The sequence below is a fragment of the Lissotriton helveticus genome, chromosome 8 (genome assembly GCF_964261635.1).
Source record: "Lissotriton helveticus chromosome 8, aLisHel1.1, whole genome shotgun sequence".
NCBI lineage: Eukaryota > Metazoa > Chordata > Amphibia > Caudata > Salamandridae > Lissotriton > Lissotriton helveticus.
This window is the reverse complement of record NC_136069.1, coordinates 75,678,583-75,700,873: the sequence shown is the minus strand read 5'-3', so window position 1 is coordinate 75,700,873 and position 22,291 is coordinate 75,678,583. Positions and strand designations below refer to the sequence as shown.

At 39.9% G+C, this 22,291-nt stretch overlaps 1 long non-coding RNA gene across 2 annotated transcripts in view; it reads left to right on the top strand.

The window, feature by feature from the left end:
- The window catches only part of LOC144771471 (uncharacterized), a 130,523-nt gene that overhangs the window by 16,231 nt on the left and 92,001 nt on the right, over window positions 1-22,291 (top strand). For both annotated transcript variants that reach the window (XR_013599296.1, XR_013599295.1), the window contains exon 2: window positions 16,084-16,167. This is a non-coding gene — a long non-coding RNA (uncharacterized LOC144771471). The remainder of the gene's footprint in view (window positions 1-16,083; window positions 16,168-22,291) is intronic.

Genomic DNA, 22,291 nt, shown 5'->3' with positions numbered 1-22,291 from the left:
CATAACAGGAATTGTCTCTTGTTTGGGTGAGTTTCAGGTTGGCACTGAACACCCAGAAGAAGATGATGAACAGGCAGGCACTTGGAATACTATAGCAGAGGAGGCTTTCAAGGCAAAGTTGTGTATATTCATCTTACAGGTGAATCTTGATGCTGGTATCTGTGAGAAGAACGGCAAGTGACTTCATGTAGACGTTGAAGTTGACAGGGCACAGTATGGAACACTGTGGGACTCTGCAGGTGACAGGGATATTTTGGGCCTCGAGGTACCCATGTGGATAAACTGGTGTTGACTGGAGAGGTAGGAGTAGAACCAATAAAGGACATTGCCGGTGAATACCAGTCGAAACTCCAAGGTGCATATAGGGCGATTGGCCACACCCAATCAACCCTCCTTCCCAGTTTGGGTCTAACTGTTTTTAGTGTCATACACAATGGATGAAGACCTGAATTAAAACAACAATACAAATTAATTTAAAAACGGACATTTTATCGCTCCTGGTTGTAGAGCAGTAATGCCGTGATTCCAGTATACTACCCCTATTGGTGTCCATCATAGCATAAAAACAACTTAAATAAACATTTCAAGTCCACATGGGAGAATTTGAATGTAAGTGCTTGGGGTAGCTCTGCCCTCTCTCCAGTCCCAAACACACACTTTATTCCCCTTTTGGTATGTCTTAATATCCCCTATGTGTTATTATGTTTAGCCCTACATGGTCTTAACATATATAAACTTATAATAGTAATAATGCATGCCTTTCCTTAATATAAGTAACATAATAAAACATGTGTAGTTGTAAAGTGCATGTTCACCCTTGACTCTCTGGGCGCTGAAATAACAGATGTTACCCTCAGTACATTAACTTAACACATGTGTTGCTTCGCGTGTGCAGAATAATGCATTTTGTGCACTCTGTTTATTATTAACCATGGCTTCAAGGGATACCTTTCGGATTCTTCACTGCCTATTGTTAACCACAACTTCAGGGTAAAACTGCACTTCTCACACATGTCCTTGTTACCTTGTTAGGTCCCCATGTTACGTACTACTGGTTATGTTTTCACTGTGTACTAACATTCCCGATGCTGTCAATGAAAGCATTTGCCTGGCACATGTTGCTGGACATGGGCCAGGGCTCGAGTCGGGGTACCACGCGGGTGGACGGCGTCCCCCCACTTATTTTACCGGCTGGAGCAAATGGAACCACACATTCACTCTTTGGCCTCTCTGGGGTGAGATCGGAGTTCATTCAGAATGCTGCTCACGCGCTGGCTTCTCTGATGCAATCGCATCTAAGGGTTGATCGAGGGGAGGCAATGAGCCGAATTGTGCAAGCCACCTGTCGTGATGTCACTTCCTGTCGTGAAGTCAGCGCCCCTACTTCTTTTTTTAGGGCTTGTGCCCTGGGTCGCTCAGTACAGGATTCCAAGTGCTAGTTGCCTCAAGTGGCTTCCTAGGGATGCTGTGGTGCACGGGGTGTAAGAGAACCGTAGCTAGAGAGAGGTAGAAAGAGGCAAAGGACTAATAGAAATTCTGCACCAGGCGACAATACACTGTAGAGCATCCGGCCTGCAGCAGGTTTGCCTTGAGCAATGACATGGTGCCTTAGGCAGTCAGATATCAGCATAATGCCAGAGGTAAACCATGCAATCAGACTAAAACACCAGGGACCGTTTAAGACAGAGGCTCGCAACCTCTTGACTTCTTGGGACCCCCAATGAATGAGTACCGGACACCCGCGATGCTCACCTAAGCAATTTCTAGTTTGAAAATCAAAACAATATACAAAATTGCAAAAACAGGTATACGTAAAACAAATACACTAAGTATGAAATATTCAATTTAACACACAGAAAAAAGCCTTACAAAGATTTACAATTTTTTTTTAAAAGGAAGGTTTGAGCGTTTCACAATGTGCCTTTATCCCATAACTAGCTGCCCGTCCCGACGTTGTATGAATTGCTCCCGGCCAGTAGTATATTGTTTTGTAGGATTTCGTTTTGATAGCATTTCTTATCTGTGACAGGCCTGTGAAATGCTCCGATTCACAGTGCACTGCTGATGCACTTAAGAGTGCGCGTTCAGTAGTGTGTGAACTCGAGTTTCCCAACTTTATTTTTCCTTGCAATATTATATAGCGCGAACTCGACAACATGGCATGAGCACAATTTACATTACAGAAGAACACATTTATTTGTGGTAGGCACGGGGAGACAAAACGATTTGCCTGGAATCACAGGATGTTGAGCTGATGCCGAGATTCGAACATAGCTCCCCAGCTCTAAAGTTCGCAATTCAAGAACTTGTGGCGGGAGGTGTGTCTAAAAGTGTATGTCGGTGCTGGCCATCAATGAGAGAGACCAGTGCATTTTTCAAATCGGTGGTGAAAAATTATGAGTATGTTGCTGGAGATGTGGGCCGCCGTGCCACCAATGTACTTACCGGGGGAGGGTAAACACCCATTATTCCGCAATTTTCTTTCCGCATACCATGACTCCGCATACTCTCATTACGAAAGTACCATGACTCCGCAATGCCATTATAACGCATGGCATTACATTTTATATGCTTTTACCGCGCATACATTTACAACGAAATCCGTTGTAAATGCATGAATGGTAAAAGCATGTTTTTTTTTTTAATGTTTGGATAAGGTAAGTATGGGTATAGGGGTATATGTTTTGGGGTACTGAGGTATATGTTTTGGGGTGTTTGGGTATTTTAAGGGTTCAGATATAGTTTTGGGTTATGGGGTACAGGGGTAGTTTTAGGGTTTAGGGATAGGTATGGGTTTTGGGGTACAGGGGTATTTTTAGGGCTCAGGGCTAGGTTTGGGTTTTGGGGTATAGGGGTATTTTTAGGGTTCAGGGGTAGGTTTGGGTTTTGGAGTACAGGGGTATTTTAAGGGTTCAGGGCTAGGTTTGGGTTTTGGGGTACAGGGGTATTTTTAGGGTTCAGGGGTAGGTTTGGGTTTTGGGGTACAGGGTTATTTTTAGGGTTCAGGGCTAGGTTTGGGTTTTTGTGGTACATGGGGTGTTTTTAGGGTTCAGGGGTAGGTTTGGGTTTTGGGGTACAGGGGTATTTTAAGGGTTCAGGGCTAGGTTTTGGTTTTGGGGTACAGGGGTATTTTAGGGTTCACGGGTGGTTTTGGGGTACAGTGGTATTTTTAGGGTTCAGAGCTAGGTTTGGGTTTTGGAGTACAGGGGTATTTTTAGGGTTCAGGGGTAGGTTTGGGTTTTGAGGTACAGGGGTATTTTTAGGGTTCAGGGGTAGGTTTGGGTTTTGAGGTACAGGGGTATTTTTAGGGTTTAGGGATAGATTTGGGTTTGGGGGTACAGGGTATATTTATAGGGTTAAGATGGGTTAGTGTTTAAGGGTGTTAGGGTATTTTAAGGAGTAAGGGTGGGTTATGATTATGGGGTGCAGGGGTATTTAAAGGGAGCAGGGTGGGATTAGCACACAATATGAGACATGGCATAAAGGGCGGAGCGTACCATACGCCCCCAGTGTTTGTCACGCCCCCAGCACACGCCCACAGCACAACGCAGACACGCCCACAAGGGACTACTTTGCTGGCACGATTCTTTTACCTTTTAAATGTATATGGTGGGTGTCTGCATAGCCTATGTCCTTCTGCTGCAACTGCCCTTTCCAGCGCTGTATTGGGTGTTGTGATTGGTGCTGTGGTTCCTGAGATTACCCGCCTCAAAGGTTTGGGCTCTCTCTTTATTATAGTAGTATGGAAGACAAAGCAGTACGACACACTCTAGCATATTGCTACGTCTTTTTTGCTCCTAATATACTCTCTCTTTTTGTCGGTGCAGGCTAGTTAATGCTTTAATTCAGGTAACCAGTTGTCAGTACTACTGTCTGCTGTGCTTCCGGTGCTCCCACGCGTTGTTTTAGCTTCCAATTTCAAATTCCTTCGCATTTACAGACTTTTTTTGAATTTTTTGAATTTTGCATTTATCTAGTTTGTGTAGATATACTTTATTAATCTGCTAATATTATTTCATTTTTTAGCAGTCACAGACCATCTGAGAAGGTGTCATGGATCCCCAGGGGTTCATGGACCAAGTTAATATATATTAAGGCAAAGTAGGGCTAAACATAATAACACGTAGGGGACATTAAAACATACCAAAAGTGAAATAAACTGCTTTTGAGACTGGAGAGAGGGCAGAGCTACCCCAAGCACTTACATGCAAATTCTCCCATGTGGACTTGAAATGTTTATTTATGTTGTTTTTATGCTATGATGGTCATTTCGAAACACCATTAGGGTTAGTATTCTGGAATCAAGGGGCCCGATTCACAGAATGAATTTAAGACTCAATCCTAAACTTACTACTATTTTGGTATTCACAGAATGGACTTACTACTTTTGGTATTCACAGAAGTTAAGATTTTGTCTTAAGTCTGTCTTAAATCTGTCTTAAGTCTGTCTTAAGTTTGTCTTAAGACAAACTTAAGACAAAATCCTAACTTCTGTGAATACCAAAAGTAGTAGGTTCATTCTGTGAATGCCAAAAGTAGTAAATGCATTCTGTGAATACCAAAATAGTAGTAAGTTTAGGATTGAGTCTCAAGTTCATTCTGTGAATCGGCCCCAAGGTCATTACTGTTCTACAACTTAGGATATCTACAGAGGGTTGACCCCTAAAAAAAGAGAGGGTACCGGAGGCCTTATTTATGAAGGCCTTGCGTCGCCAGTGCGTCACTTTTAACATGGGAAAAAGTGACGCATCGGCGGCGCAAGGCCTTCATAAATAAGGCCCCGGGTATCTTATAGCCCTTCCAATGTCGTACTCACAAGCGGCCCTCTTTCAGAGGGTGCCACCAGGCTATAACTTATTTCTAGTCGAAAAGTTTCCTGGATGCCCAGAATAATAATGAAGGTGAGGAAGTTGAAGGGAAAATGCAAGCTTGATGACATTTAAATGCCAGCCTTCGATACAGATGTGACAGGTACTAATGTCAATGTCCCTTCAGCCCTCTCTTGCAGTGCCCCCATCCAGCAGGCATCCCATTGCCCGCAGTGCCCCCTCTAATGGTATAGATATATTCATTTATTAACATTTTCTATCCGAAATTCTACCAGGAAGGTGCCGGCTCGCGCTCTATTCTCGACTGCCCGGGAGACAAAAGCCCGCAGTCACCGATAACAAGTTTTCAATGTGGCTGAATACCAAGAAAATGCAAATAACCTGAAATTAACATTCCGGAAATGAACAGTAGTGGGCCCAGTGGGCCCCATGCATATTGATAATTAGATTTCTAGGAACACAGCTGGAGAAGAGCCATTAAAGTCTTAGGTCGCCACTTCTAGTCCGGTGGAGGGTGTCCTAGGGGAGGGGAGGCAGGGAGAGCGGCCAATCCGATTGCAAGTTTTAATGGGTGTGGTAACACCCTAGGCAATTAAAAATGGAACAGGCGCACATGATAAGGTGGAGATTCGAGCCCGTCCAAACCAGTGTCGGAAAGCCACCGCACAAGAGATCTGCCTAGCGCCAAGACATCAGTCTGGGTTTTTTGCGCGCTGTAGGCACCGCAAATTAAACAAGCAAAAAATGTGTTCCTTCCTGATGAAAATAAGTATAAAATGTGCGCAGGAACAGGCCAGAGACCGTGGAATGAGTCATACAGCCGTAGGCACGCGCTATTTATATGTACAGTTACGAAAAAAAGTTTGGCAGAACTGAAACTAGTGATGACTGGTACTGGGAGAGGAGGTACCGGACTGAAGGTCATATGTATCAAGGAAAATTGTATTCGCAAACGCCGAAATTCGCAGAATTTCTGCGTTTGCAGGTGCAATTTTGCCAAAATGTATGTATTAAGACAAAATAAGGAATCGCAAAATTTGTGATTCCTTATTTTGCAATTGCATTTAAGGAATCGCAACTTTTGCGATCCCTTAAATGCAATGTAAGAAGCACCAAAAAAGTGCAATTTGGCCTTAAGGAATCGCAAATTACCACCTACTTCAAGTTGGTGGTAATTTGCGATTTCTTAGAAAAATGCACTTTTTTGCATTTTTCAAAGTGCAATGTGAGGGCATGTACAAGTGCACCCATGCTTATTTCAGGGGTGCAACAGGGTGTCCTGTTGACATACCTGCACCCTTGAAATTGCATTCTCAATTTGCGATTCGCTATTGCTAACCGCTAATCACAAATTGAGAATTTCTTCCCAGTCATTCCTATGGGCCTCTAGGCCCATAGGAATGCATGGGGAGGTATTCCTTATTGCGAATCGCAATTTGCGATTCGCAATTAAGGAATATGTAGGATTCGCAAAATTTATTGTAAATCCTACTCTCAAATAGCGATTCGCAAAAAAATCGCTATTTGAGAATCGCAAAATGACTTTTTGATACATATGGCCCAGAATCATTAATTCTGGACAGCTCTCTCCCCCTGTAATAAGCAGGCATTTTGCAATGAGTCCCTTAGATAGGTAGAGAGAAGAAACAAAGGAAATGGAGGGGCATGAGAAGGGAATATGAAGGATGAAAGGTAAATGGGTGTTTAGTTGGGTGATATAACTTGAGGTGAAGTACAAAAAAGAAGATGGGAGAAATGGATGCAAGATAGGTAAGGGCACAGGATTAATCGGAGGGTTTCAAGTTTAGTTTAAGTTTGAAGAGGAAAGTTGTTTGGTGAAATCTGAACATGAGTGCCTGCTGGACCTAGCCTTCTCTGCAGGGTCAGCCCAGACATTTTGCCTTTACTCTCTACTTTTTTGCTGAACTCGTTTTTGTTGGCCTTAGGACTCTGTACGCTTCACAACTGCTAACCAGTGCTAAATTGCATGTGCTTTTCCTCCTAAACATGGTAGAATTAGCTTACACCCAATTGGCACATTTAATTTACCTGTAAGTCCCTAGTGAAATGGCACTACCTGTGCCCAGGACCTGTTAAATTAAATGCACTAGTAGGCTAGCAGAACTGGTTATATCACCTGCTTAAGTAGCCCTTTAAACAAACCCCAGGTCTCCCATTGCAGCCGGTGTGTGCAGCTTTCAACTGTCATGTTGACCTGGAAGAATAAACCTGTTGCCAGGCCCACACTTTACGGTCTTTTACATGTAAGTCACACCTAGGGTAGGCCATGGACACTCCAGAGGCAGGGGAGGGAGGTGCAGTGTATTTAGAAAGTGGGACAAGTACTTTTTAGTTTTACATGTCCTGGAAGTGAAAAACTCCAAAATTCGTTTTACACCATTGCAAGGCCTACCTCTCCCATAGGCCAACGTGGGAGTTACCTTATTACATCTAATGGGTAATAATTTCACAATGGGAGCAGGTGACCAGTTCATGTTTGGTGACTTTGGTTTTTAGATTACAATTTTGAAAATGCCACTTTAAAACGTTGGCATTTCCTTGCCTTAGACACTTACCACCTGCAGCCTGTCTCGGGGTCATATGACTGGCTGCAGCTGACCGTTGAGCTTTGTGTTTTCCTCCTAGACAGCCATAAAATAGAGAGCTTAGGTGTACCTGGATGGGCCATAACTGGCAGGGTAGGAGAGAAGAGGCCTAATTACACTGGAATAGGCAGTGTCCTTCCTCCATATAAGGAGTAGTTAGCTGAGGCACTGACAGGAAGGCAGGATGACTGTGAACTTCAAGGAGAAACATTGAGAAGCTTCACACATTTCAAAGGCAGAAATAGGCCTAAATATTGGAACTCAGACACCAACTCATCTGGACTAGTGGACAATCTGCTAGGAAGAAGGTCTGCTGTGCTGCTGAAAGGACTGCCACTCTGTTGGACTGCTACTTTAATGGACTGCTGCCCTACTGTTCTGACCTGAGGCCTGCTTCCCTCTTGGCTGGGTGAGAAGGAGTGGATCTGCATCTGTTGAACTCAGGACCCCAAAGGTTAGTTGGCTGGCCTCCTGACTAGAGCCCAAGTGACAGAAGGCTCCAACAACCTAGAACCTATCACCTGGACTCTGCCAGCTGTAAGTCCTACCCTTCTAGGTTATTTCACCCCAGTTCTGGACTCTTGGAAGTGGCCCTGAAGGTGCTCTGCCAGCCTATCTTTGGATCCAGCAGAACCAATGCATCGCCATTGCTGTGCAGCACAATCCCAAGCAGAACTGATGCACCGTCTCTGCTGCCAAGGTTCCCTCAGCGTAATGTATCCGCATCGATCTCACAGCCCTCATCGGAACCACCGCTGTGCGAAGCTTCATCAATGCAGGCTAGCGCATCACAAATCTATTGTTGAGGGCAGCCTCAACATCGACGTAGGTTCTCACATCGCAGATTTGCAGATCCTTAGCACTGATGAATTGCTTCGACTGCGCAATCCATCCTCCACCCCAGACTTCGAATAGCATGCCCTTGTCAATGGGATCCTCGGCAATGATGCAGGACGTCTCATCCCAGCCTAACAACTCCCTGGAACCGGTCCATCTCCTTGGCCGCACAACGTATCCTCTGCAAGGGACCTCACAATGCTCTGCAACCAGGATTTAAGGTACTCATGTTCAAGAGGCCTAACTGAGCCCCTGACCAGGCTGGCACATCATCATGGTAAGCCTGAACTTGTGGCTTTGTCTGACCCCGCACGGCTAGATATCCACAGTTGGCACTTTAAGCTTTGTTGGCACTATTTTCACTGAAGTCTTTAAAATTACATATCTCCAGTTCTACTGATTGGATTTTTGTCATTTAGGTCTTGTTGTATACATTAAAATGTATTCTATTTTCCAATCTGGTCTGGATTCTTTTGTCGTGTTTTCACAGTGTTACTGTTTGATGCTTTGCACAAATACTTTACACATTGCCTCTGAGTTAAGCCTTACTTCTCTGTGCCAAGCTTCTGTAGGGTTGAGCACAGTTTAATCTAGGTTTTGCTTGGGCTTCACCCTGACAAGGATTGTGGTTCTTGCTTGAGTAGAGTTCCACCCACCCAACCAGTAAGCTAATTTCTAACAGTGCCTCAGTTGAAAATTGTGTCAGTGAGATTAGTGGAATGATATACCTTTGTGAAAAGTAAATATTATCACCTCCCTTGTCACGTTCCCTACTATTTTGAGGTCAATCCTCATCCCCCAATCAGTGACCACCTCCCAAAGCTGTTTTCACTTTCTATCTAACACAACACTCGTGCCTCTTGCAAACTCCACAGCCTCCAGGACCTCTTTCTGTGATATATATATATATATATATTACAAGGCCAGTTATGCAACTTGCAGTGCAGGGGCCTGTCGCTGCTAATATGCTGTGCTTCCATATCTGAACAGATAATGACTAAGTAATTAATTATGCAGAGTAAAAGAATTGCGCAGAAAAATGAAAAAAGAGCAAGGGATGATTATCGCGGTTTGTTTTCACAGTAGACACGAAAATAACTTGGGGACAGCATTAATGTTACTCTGAGAATGTGCAATCGGTATGTGGTGGACACATAGTGCTCATGAGAAAAATGCGAATGGCGCATGGAGGCATCTGAAGAGGTGAAAAAAACAGCAGGAGGGAATTAATTTAAAATGGTACAAATCATGAATATTGGAGGAGATAATTTTCAAAAGCATGTTAAGTGCTCCAAGCCATAAATCCCTCCCTTAACCTGCAGTCTTTTTCACAGCGCCTTTATAGTCGCTCCCGCATGCAAAGGGAGAATCTTTAAAAAGTCGCTCAACGCAGCGCAGCCCCCCCTCTCCCACCCCGAGGCTGCGAAGCATTGTTCGACAGGGAGGGAGCAGGAGAGCGCTATATCTTCAGAGATATGGCTCTCTCCCCCCGTTCCCTTGCTCCGGTGCTGATTTCAGCTGCCGGGCGCCATGCACACACCTTAGCGCCGCAGTGCTAGGGTGTGTGCATGAGTGTAGCATAGGTTTTGTGCAGGAAGGGTAGCCTTCCTGTACAAAACACTATGCAAGGCATGATGCAAAGCTTTTCCCACTTTGCATACGTGCTACAGAGTTCAGCACGCATGGAAAGTTGGAAAAGCACGGAGAAATGAAAGCATATCTCCTGCTTGCGCCTCCTTTGAATGGGCATTAACTTTTGGCGCATAACCATGCTTACAAATCTTTGTAAATATGGTCTTGTGTCAAAAGGCATGGGTGGTTGCATGGGAACACCCATGTACCACCCATGTCACGCTCCCTCGGCACAAAGTACCGCAAAGCAGTGCTTGGCGCTGCTTTGCGCTACTTACAGGGTATTTTCCAGCGCAAAACAAATTTTGAGCTGGAAAGAAAATAGCAAAACACAAATTTGTGCTGCTTAGTGTCACTTTCGTGATGCTAAACCAGCGCATAAGTTTTGAAAATCTGCCCCCAAGTCTAGTCTTCTAGAACTGATGTGTGCTTTTAAACCGGCCCGGCTGGCCAAAAACTTGCATTGAAGCACTCGCATAGTCGGCGGCTTCCCTCCCTGTCTGCTGTATGCGGTTCCACATTCTACTTCATATATACTGCAATTGATTGACTCCTAACTTGAATTAGTTCGCGTAGTGCTACCTGTAGCTTGCATAGTGCGTAGTGCACTTTGCGTAGCTTCGCGAAGCGCTACTTTGCAAACTACGCCCAGCCCTGCCTAGAACCTCTCTGATGATCTTTATTGATGTTGGTCTCTCCCCACAGGTGTGACCGGCTGTTACACTTTACAGTCCCTTTGCCCTGGATTAACTCTCCACAGACGGATCCCTCTTTTAATTGTGTGACCGCCCTGGCACTGAAACACTTTTCAGAGTGTGGGTGCTGCCATTAATGATGCCTGTACATCACTGAAGTCATGGGATTGTGAAAAATTCAAGAATCACGCCAAGAACAAGGGTAGCAATTCAGCCTTGCCTATTCAGGGATGTTTAAAACTTAAAAGTATATGCCAAACAATTTAAATACACTGCACTCTTCATCAGCCTTATGGAAAGGGCTTGCACTAGTGGTGACATCCTGGTGACATATGTAGTTAAAGGGAATATTTTTAGGCCTGGCAAAAGGTTCCTTTTGCCAGGTCAAAAATGTCAGTTTTAAAACCGCACAGGCAGACTGCAATGGCAGGCCCTGGCCTTGACACATGTTTAAATATTCTACTTACGTGGGTGGTACAATAAGTGTTGCATGCCACTAGCAGCATTTAATTTACAGTCCCTGGGTACAAGTAGAACCACATTTCTAGGGACTTAAAAGTAAAATTAAATTTGCCAATTTGGGTAAGCCAATTTTACCATGTTTAAAGGAAAGAGCGAATAGCACTTTAGCACCACATATATATCCCATATATGCATATCTGGGCAAAGATAGTTCAGGGCCTTCTATGCTTATTAAAATATCCGCATTTAGCAAAATCCTGCCTTCCTTGGATGACTCTTCACCAAAACAAATGATCTGCACAATTGTAACACACAAGCCTTATTAAATGCACCAAGCTGCAAATGTGTCGAAAGGCGTCGTTTGCCAAGTATCACAAACATAAAGCAATCCTTTCTCTTCGATTAAGCAATAATAAAGTGTCCAGACATCCTTTACAGTAAGGGTCAAGGGACTTATCCAAGCATCTCTCTCTCTCTCTCTCAGCGATATATTTAAATTCCGAAAGATAATTCTACAAAGAGAATGAGGCAATTTGCAAGCAAAACAAACTGGGAATGACGAGAGTGAGATCTCTCTGGGTGAATTCCTGTGCCATCCATCTTAACAGAAGCTATTTAAACTTCACTTTATCTCTGAATACAGCACAACTTTGGGAGTCCTTATTCATAACTCGATTTCTTGAATTTATGACTACCTCCTTATCTCTGCAGTTAAAAACAGATGCTTTGAACCAGCCTGTCCCTTCTTTGATTCAACTTGATGCAGTTCTACTTCAAAATGAGTTTAATAAAATAAAACAAAATATAAACGTCTTCCCTAATCCCTATGCTTCATGCCACTGCCTGCCAAGTGCTCCTACGGTGAAAGGATCTAGGGGCCAGATGTAGGTAATTCTATTTTACCGACTCATAAATACCGAATTTGACCGATTCGGTATTTATGAATCAGTAAAATAGAAGTACCGAGATTGAGGTAAATCCAGATGTTGATTTACCGAATCGGTAAAAATCGGTATTTACCGATTCGGTAAATACCAACCGGTAATGCCCATTCATTCCTATGGGCTTTGAAGCCCATATGAATGAATGGGCATTACCGATTCGGTATTTATTTATTTTATTTCACAAGGGTGCAGGGGGTGTCACTTTGACACCCTCTAGCACCCCCAAACAGGTTCGGGTGCCATGTGGCAGGCATACCTGCCCTAAGGGCAGGTCTGCCTGTCATATGGCACAGGTGTGCATGCACACATGTGCATGCACACCGGAATCGGTACTTTACCATCAAATAGAATTTGATGGTAAAATACCGATTTTTTAATGCTTGTGGGACTCAGAAGAGTCCCACCTACATATCAATTTTACCGAATCGGTAAAAATACCGATTCGGTATTTTACAGAATGGGTAAATTTACCGATCGGTAAATTTACCGATTCTGTAAAATACAGGGCCCTACATCTCAAATTGCATTTACCGGTCAGTAACGGCCGAATTCGGCCGTTACCGACCGGTAAATGCCTACCTACATCTGGCCCTAGGTCTGGTCACACAACTGGCGCAGGGAGGGGAGGACGGGTGGCTCGTCGTCAATGAATGTATGTGATGCGGCTCCCATGGCCATGCTGATTGAAGGCAGGGAGTTGGGGTTTAGGGTAAAGCAGAATGACACTAGGAAAGGCATCGAGGGCCAGGCAACACCAGAGTTCACAGAAGCAGACTGATGTACATGCAATGTGGTGTGACGTGGTAGATCCTTTTGTACGCTAGCCTTCCTATAACCTCTCTGATGATCTTTATTGATTTTGGACTCTCCCCACAGGTGTGACCGGCTGTTACACTTTACAGTCCCTTTGTCCTGGATTAACTCTCCACAGACGGATCCCTCTTTTAATTGTGTGACCGCCCTTCACTTCCCAGGCCATGGTTTTCAGCACCCAAGCTACACTCATGTAAATTGGTCCCCGTCATGTGGAGACTTGAGGGCAGATCTACAAGGAAGTGCCCCAGCGTGGCACAGCAAGCCCACGCGGAGGCACTTTCGAAGCACAGGAATGCAACATATTTATGATACTATGTCGCATTCCTGTGCTCTCCCCTGCGCTGGTGTACAAACTGCAGCCATGCGCCGGCACCGTTGCACCATCGTGCAAGGGTGCCTGCTTCGTGGAGAGAAGGGCCACCTCCCTGCACAAAACATTCACTACAGGCATTTACATCTTTCAATGTGTGCTGTAGAATGCAGCACACATTGAAAAAGGAAGAAACGAGGAGAAATTAAAACATTTCTCCTGGTTGTGCCTTGCATTGCGTAGCATTCACACGCATTTGCAGATTTACGATCCCTCGTACATCTGGAAATGTGTCTAGTTCCATGGGTGTTGCGTGGGAACACCCACAACAGCACCCATGGACAGCCCCTTCCACACAACGTGCTGTGTGTGAAGGGGCCATATTTACAAGGAGAGGAAAAGTCATGCAGGGTATCTTTTCCACTCCTTGTAAATATGGAGAAGTGAAATGCGCCTCCAGTACGTCACAAAAAGTGATGTATTGGTGGCGCACGGGGCTTGTAAATCCGCCCCTTAATGTCCAAATACCATAAGTGTCTCCATGCAAACCAGTGGTTTAACACTAGTCTTCTTGTATGTCTCCCTTTCTCAGTTTACAAGACTGCATAGAGGTAGCTATATTAACCATTTATTTTCACTTATTTCCTCTTTTCCTTATTTATTATTCTGCCAGCATAAAATTCATTTTGTGCAATCTCTGTCCTGATGATGACCTGGTTTAATGCAGTTCGAATCGCCATCGACATAAATCAGCAGATTTACCGCTTGTAAAATTGTCTCCTCCAATATTCATGTTTTGTGCCATTTTAAATCAATGCCCTTTTGGTGTTATTTTCACCTCTTCGTGTGCCTCACAAGTGCTGTTGACATGTTTCTCACACCAGAAAGTCATGGTAGTAGGGTGAGATGTAATGTCTAAGGTGCCCCTTTAGTGGAACACTTCCAAAAACTGACACACTCACCAGAGAGTCTCAAATGGATTGTATTGGAAAAGGTAACACTGGGTCCTATGGGTGGTGACATTAACGCAATTCTGAATATTCCTGAATGTTAATGGATGCACTCCCTCGACGAATGTATGACGTTACAACGCATACAGTTGCAATGCATGCCTTTACAATGCAGTTTTTACATCGCAGCATCCTTTACAACGCATTCTTTTACATTGCATGCCATTACATCCCATGTTCAGAAACTACCTTTACAAAGCATTCCATTACATCACATTATACCTTTACAATGCATACCATTACAATGCATACCATTACATTGCATTTAAGGTAAGTGTTGGATAATATAGGAGTAATAATTACTATTCTAACTCCAGTGAGTGCAACAGTAGGGTAAGTGTTGGATAGTGTAAGGGTAAAAATTATTATTCGAACTCCAGTGAGTGCAGCAGTAGGGTAAGTGTTGGATAGTGTAAGGGTACTATGCGTTGTAATGGTATGCATTGTAATGACTTGCGATGTAATGCCTGTATTGCAGAGACATGCGTTGTAATGACATATGTTGTGGTGGCATGCAATGTAATGGCTGGGTTGTAATGACATGCTATGTAAAGGATGTTGCGATGTCATGACTGCAGACACCATACAGAATGGGCTAAACGAATTAGATGAAACCACAATCCAATTGTCTTGCATCAATACAGAATGATTTCAGCTTTATGTTTGATTTTGTTCCAAACATGTCATATCATGTCGTGCTGTGATATTTTCTGATGAAATGTCTAATTCTTTTCTGTTCTGTTGCCTTCACTGTCTGAGTATTTAAGATACTCCAACAAGTGTTCCCATAACTTACACCAAATGGAGCCACTTGATACTTTTATTATGGGTATTTTAGTCATTTGACCTCTAACGTACTGAATTGTATGATACAACACAACACGATGTGCTATCAATTGCTGGCTTGCTCTATACTCATTTATGTGTTTAATGTGGCGAAATATCAAGAGAGGTATACCATATATCTTGTGCCTCACACAGGTCCACAATCCTCTTAGGCCCACATTACATTACTTATTTCCACTCCTGACAACACCATCGCGTATGACTCCCTTCATGATTTTGGATATATCTACCACTTTTTCCACACACATGTCCTGTGTACTTATTTGTATCAAGTTTCTAAGTAACTGTATCAGGCATCGCATAACCTTTATTAGCATCTCAAATAACATCTTCCAATTTCAATACACTCTGACCCAAGTCATTCGTGCACCGAAGTAATTCATCAGTGTCTATCGCTGACCCTTACTGCTCCCGGCCGCCGGTGATAGCATTCAGCGACTGTACCTCTGACGCAAGCACAGCTGCGTGTACCCCTACCCGACCGTAATCAATTTTTAGACATGTAACTGCTGGCCGGTTAGGCTATATGTCTGGAATTGTTCACACTATAAGGTACGAACTCCTCCTTTTTCCGCAGGCTATATCAATACATTGATTTTCGGAGATTATATATATATATATTTTTTTTCTGTACTTAAAGTTATTTATTTGTGTATTTTTGTAACTAATTGTTTTTTTAATATAATTTAAAAAAAATCTATTTATTGAAAAAACAAAACAAATGACATCACATAAATCAACCAAATACAAAATAAACCATAATTTAAAATGCACAATATACAATAAATGAAAAAGTGGTCAACTCAAATAATCATGAACATTCCCAAAAGCATAATGGAGTGGAGCTGGATTGAAGGATACCTATTTATAGATAATCTTGTGATGTACAGGTCCAGTATTCCATTATCGACAGCAAACGGAGAGGTATCAGTAAAAGGAGCATATAGCCAGCCTCTACGCTTGTTCCAGGGGGCCCAGATCTTCATCCATTTACTCAGACTAACTCTACTTTCGTACATTCGGAGAATATTTTTAAACACCATGGTTGAGCCGGTGAGTGGCCTCTTAAAACTATTTTGTCCTTTCCTTTGTTTAGATGTTCCCGGATTAATTCCGCCAGATGCTCACAGCGACAAAATCGACTGACACCTCACAGCGCATTGTTTGATGAATTAATTTAGTGAGTATATTATTCTGACGTGCCCATTTTGAGTTCCAAATCACCATTGGCCCAGTATACTAAGAAAGATTTATTTCTCAGCACCAACGCAGTCTACTAAGGGACTGGGCTGTTGTTACTTGCCTCTCTGCCAAAGGAGCCTACGGCCCAATTGATGTACCTCTCCACCTATTGTTCCAGTGGACTTAAGGTGAACATTCACAGTTTTTTTGTTATCGCACTTTTGTAGTTACATACTATTGCACTTTTGTAGTTACATACATCCGTCACCCATAATGATTTGGTTATCCCTCTCACTTTGTATAAATATATATATATATATATATATATATATATATATATATATATATATATATATATATATATATATATCCTGATGAAGATCCCGATTTAAGGACCTTATCTACCTCCGTTTGTCTATGGGGTCGAAACGTCTACTGTGAATCTGTACCTGTACTGATTTTGATTCACAGCATTGATAACAGTAATTTCTTTACTGTATCTATCTGATGACTGTGTATTTCGATATATTCTCAGTCTTTTAAGACACATTGTTAATAATGTATAAACACCCTCATTCCACACTTTCAAACCCTCACAAGAGGGCTTCCTCAAGCACGATTTCCCCTTAGAGAAACGGTAATATAAATGTACAGTTCATATGCATGACGAAAATGCTGATATAAATATACTTGAATTTGTGAAAGTGTCTGTTTAGTTTTTTATATCTGTTGTGCGATTGTTCTACTGGGCTATCCACTGTGACCGCCTTGTTTTTTGTACTGACATTTTTCTCATGAGCACTGTGTCCACCACATACCTATTGCACATTCTCAGGGAAACAATAATGTTGTCCCAAAGTTATTTTTGTTCCCACTGTGAATATAAGCCGCGATAATCAATCCTTAGTGTTTTCTCATTTTTCTGTGTAATTCTTTACTTTGCGTAAATAATTACTTAAGTATTACCTGTTGAGACATTGTTGTATGTTACTATATTCATCCAGGTCTCAACTAGGTCTATGGATTTTCTCCTCTTGTTGTTAATTGTTAAATTTTTAGTATGGCCATAAGGAGTTGTGCAGTGTGTTGAGCTCCTATCTTGAAGGAGAAAGCAGTAAAAGAAGTCATAAGGGCGAGGTGAGCTTGCGGCAATTACTGAGGGCATAGCAGCAGTTTCAGCTGAGTTATTTACTCAGTGTATTCCACCACTGGGCAGCCATAAGTGTGCTAGCACAGAGAGAAAGCAGGAATGTGCCATATTTTAGAAATTATGGCACACTCCTGCTCTCTCATCTACAAAACTATTAAACATGGCAATTGCAAAGAAAAAGTAAGCAGTGCAGAGGCACGTGTCACTGAATATTTCTTGTGGTAATCAGACATAATATCGAAAAAATAATATCGACAAGACATAATATCGAAGTTTTAATATCGAAGGTAGATAATATAGAAATATAAAAATATCGAATACAAAAATATCGTAATAAGAAAGTATAAATAAATATCGAAAGCAAGAATATCGAGAGACAAAATATCGACTAAAAAAATATCGTATTATAGGAAAAAAAATAAAAATTAAGTAGTAAAAAAATGTAATGAGATTTATAAAAAGAAATATAAAAAAATGGTAACAAAAAATTAAAAATAAATATAAATGATAAAATATTTAATAAAAATACATATCTAGTTTTAGGAGCGGGTTATTGGGTTTATAGGGGATAAGGGTGGGGAGTGTTTTAAAATATATGTGATAAAAATATGATAACAAAAAAAATTACTAAATATTTTTTTAAAATATTAAAAAAAAATTGTATTTAAAAAAAACATGTCTACTTTTAGGAGCGGGTTATTGGGTTTATAGGGGATAAGGGTGGGGAGTGTTTTAAAATATATGTAATAAAAATATAATAAAAAAAATAATTTATAAAATATTTTTATAAAATATTAGAAAAATAGATTTATTAAAAATACATATCTAGTTTTAGGAGCAGGTTATTGGGTTTATAGGGGATAAGGGTGGGGAGTGTTATAAAATATATATAATAACAATTTAAAAAAATTAAATATTTTTAAAATAATATTTAATACAATTATAAATATTAATATTTATTGATTAATAATCATTTTTATTTAAAAAAAATTAATATTTTTTAAATAATATTTAATAAAAGTATAAATATTAATATTTATTGATTAATAATATTTTTTATTTTAAAAAAAATTAATACTTTTTACATAATATTTAATACAATTATAAATATTAATATTTATTGATTAATAATACTTTTTATTTGAATAATATTATAAAGAAAATCATATTTAATAATATGACATAACAATAATTAGGAGTGGGTAATTGGGTTTATAGGGGATAAGGGTGGGAGTGTATTTTTTACATTTTTATTAAAAATATATATATAACATTTTTTTTATACAAAATTAGTTTTTACATTTGGTTTATAAATTAACATTTATTTTTATTTAATCATACACAAAAATTAATAATTAATATATTTATTAATAATATAGCATAAGATTACATAACTATCATTAGGAGTGTGTTATTGAGTTTATAGGGGATAAGGGTGTAGATTTAAAAAATAAAAATACATGATTTTATTTATTTACATTATCTTTAAAGATTTATTAGTAATGAAAATATAATATTTAAAAATTTAATTTAATGTAGATAGGAGTTGTAATAGTAATTATTATTAAATGAGTGTCCAGCACCTACTTATATTTAATCTAGACTGGAGTTGGAATAGTAATTATTATTTAATTAGGGTCCAGCACCTACTTCAATTTAATGTAGATTGGAGTTGGAATAGTAATTATTATTTAATTATTTTCCAGCACATACTTCAACTTAATGTAGATTGGAGTTGGAATAGTAAATATTAATTAATTAGTGTCCAGCACCTACTTCAATTTAATGTAGATTGGAGTAGGAATAGTCAATATTATTTAATTAGTGTCCAGCACCTACTTCAATTTAATGTAGATTGGAGTTGGAATAGTAATTATTATTTAATTAGTGTCCAGCACCTACTTCAATTTAATGTAGATTGGAGTTGGAATAGTCATTATTATTTAATTAGTGTCCAGCACCTACTTCAATTTAATGTAGATTGGAGTTGGAATAGTAAATATTATTTAATTAGTGTCCAGCAACTACTTCAATTTAATGTAGATTGGAGTTGGAATAGTAATTATTATTTAATTAGTGTCCAGCACCTACTTCAATTTAATGTAGATTGGAGTTGGAATAGTAATTATTATTTAATTAGTGTCCAGCACCTACTCCAATTTAATGTAGACTGGAGTTGGAATAGTAATTATTATTTAATTATTGTCCAGCACCTACTTCAATTTAATGTAGATTGGAGTTGGAATAGTAAATATTATTTACTGTGGGGTCGATTCCGATCCGGTAAAATCCCCGTCCGTACGAATCGTATCCGGAGCCGTTTCCGTACGACTCGTACGGACGCCGTACGACCGGACGATTCCGATCCCGATCGGCCGACCCGGACGCGATTCGTACGGTACACGTCGATTCGTACGGAAAAGCGCACGATCACCTACACACCGTACGGCGCGTACCCCCCATGATCGCAGGGGTACGCGCTGTACCCCTGTGATCATGCGGGGTACGTGCCGTACACCCAGCGTACATGGGGTACGTGCCGTACACCCACCGTACATGGGGTACGGTGCGTACCCCATGTACGCTGGGTGTACGGCACGTACCCCGCATGATCACAGGGGTACGGCGCGTACCCCTGCGATCATGGGGGGTACGTGCCGTACCGGGGGGGGGGTTCCGTACCTGTTTCAGCGCGAACTCTGCGTTTACGACTGTTTTCGGCTCCCGTAGGAAAAGGGTCGTACGGCGCGTACCCGACACGAATCGTACTTGCTGGGTCGTAAAAACCAGCCGCGAACCGTAGTGATGTCGCGTACAGCCGGTTCCGAGTGAAACTCGTACGGAGATTTGAGTCGTACGGAGTCCTGTACGACTCGTACGGAGTTTGGCACCTGGTACGGATCGTACTTCGTCGTACGTACGGGACGTCTACGGGTACGATTTGTATGGGGAAAAAACTCTCCGTACGACGATTCGGAGCGCATTTTACCGGATCGGAATCGACCTATTAGTGTCCAGCACCTACTTCAATTTAATGTAGACTGGAGTTGGAATAGTAATTATTATATAATTAGTGTCCAGCAACTACTTCAATTTTATGTAATTTGGAGTTGGAATAGTAATTATTATTTACTTAGTGTCCAGCACCTACTTCAATTTAATGTAGACTGGAGTTGGAATAGTAATTATTATTTAATTAGTGTCCAGCAACTACTTCAATTTTATGTAAATTGGAGTAGGAATAGTCAATATTATTTAATTAGTGTCCAGCACCTACTTCAATTTAATGTAGATTGGAGTTGGAATAGTAATTATTATTTATTAGTGTCCAGCACCTACTTTAATTTAATGTAGATTGGAGTTGGAATAGTAATTATTATTTAATTAGTGTCTAGCACCTACTTCAATTTAATGTAGATTGGAGTTGGAATAGTAATTATTATTTAATTAGTGTCCAGCACCTACTTCAATTTAATGTAGATTGGAGTTGGAATAGTAATTATTATTTAATTAGTGTCCAGCACCTACTTCAATTTAATGTAGATTAGAGTTGGAATAGTAATTATTATTTAATTAGTGTCCAGCACCTACTTCAATTTCATGTAGACTGGAGTAGGATTAGTAATTATTATTTTAGTTGTGTCCAGCACCTACTTCAATTTAATGTAGACTGGAGTTGGAATAGTAATTAATATTTTATTAGTGTCCAGCACCTACTTCAATTTTATGTAGACTGGAGTGTGAATAGTAATTAATATTTTATTAGTGTCCAGCACCTACTTCAATTTTATGTAGACTGGAGTTGGAATAGTAATTATTATTTAATTAGTGTCCAGCACCTACTTCAATTTTATGTACACTGGAGTTGGAATAGTAATTATTATTTAATTAGTGTCCTGCACCTACTTCAATTTTATGTACACTGGAGTGGGAATAGTAAATTATATTTTATTAGTGTCCAGCACCTACTTCACTTTAATGTAGACTGGAGTTGGAATAGTAATTATTATTTAATTAGTGTCCAGCACCTACTTCAATTTTATGTAAATTGGAGATGGAATAGTAATTATTAATTAATTAGTGTCCAACATCTACTTCAATTTAATGTAGATTGGAGTTGGAATAGTAATTATTATTTAATTAGTGTCCAGCACCTACTTCAATTTTATGTAGACTGGAGTAGGAATAGTAAGTAATATTTTTTAAGTGTTTAGCACATATTTCTATATCAATTAGACTGGAGTTGGAATAAATATTTTATTCAATTAGTGTCCAGCACTTATTTTAATTTTATATAGATTGGAGTGGGAATAGTACGTTACATGTAATTTGTATCTAGTACCTAATTGGATTTTGGCAATTATAATATTGTGAGATTATAGTAATAAGAAAACAGAAAATGTTAAACATCTTTGGGAAAAAAAATATTTATTAGGTTTTGTATCTTTAGCAGAGATAACAATTTGAATAATAATTAATTTACATTTATGAAACATTTATATTTGTGCTAATAATTATAAAAAAATTACAATAACATTAACAGAAGATGAAGAAAGTATAAGATGGTTATATTTAATATGTAATATCATTTCTTTATAGTATTACATATTATATAGTAAATTAATTAAAAAATTAATAATAATAGTATTAATATTATTATTAATTTTTAGAAATTTAATTTTTTACATCTAAGTTTCTCAGAAAAAGGGATATTTTTTGCAAACATAATTAGTACATTTAAACATTGTGTCACCTTTTTTTACATTTCTATAAATTGTTGTAATAAATATTATTTCTTCCATAATATTTATTTCTACAGTTTGTATACATATTTGTACATAATTTCATACTAGGAAAAATATAAAATTTTCTTGAAAATATTGGTTATTTTTTGATGAATTCTGGTAATTTAAGAAAGAATTTATATGATATTTCTTACTTAGGACTATTTTATTACTTTTGGGTTCTTTAT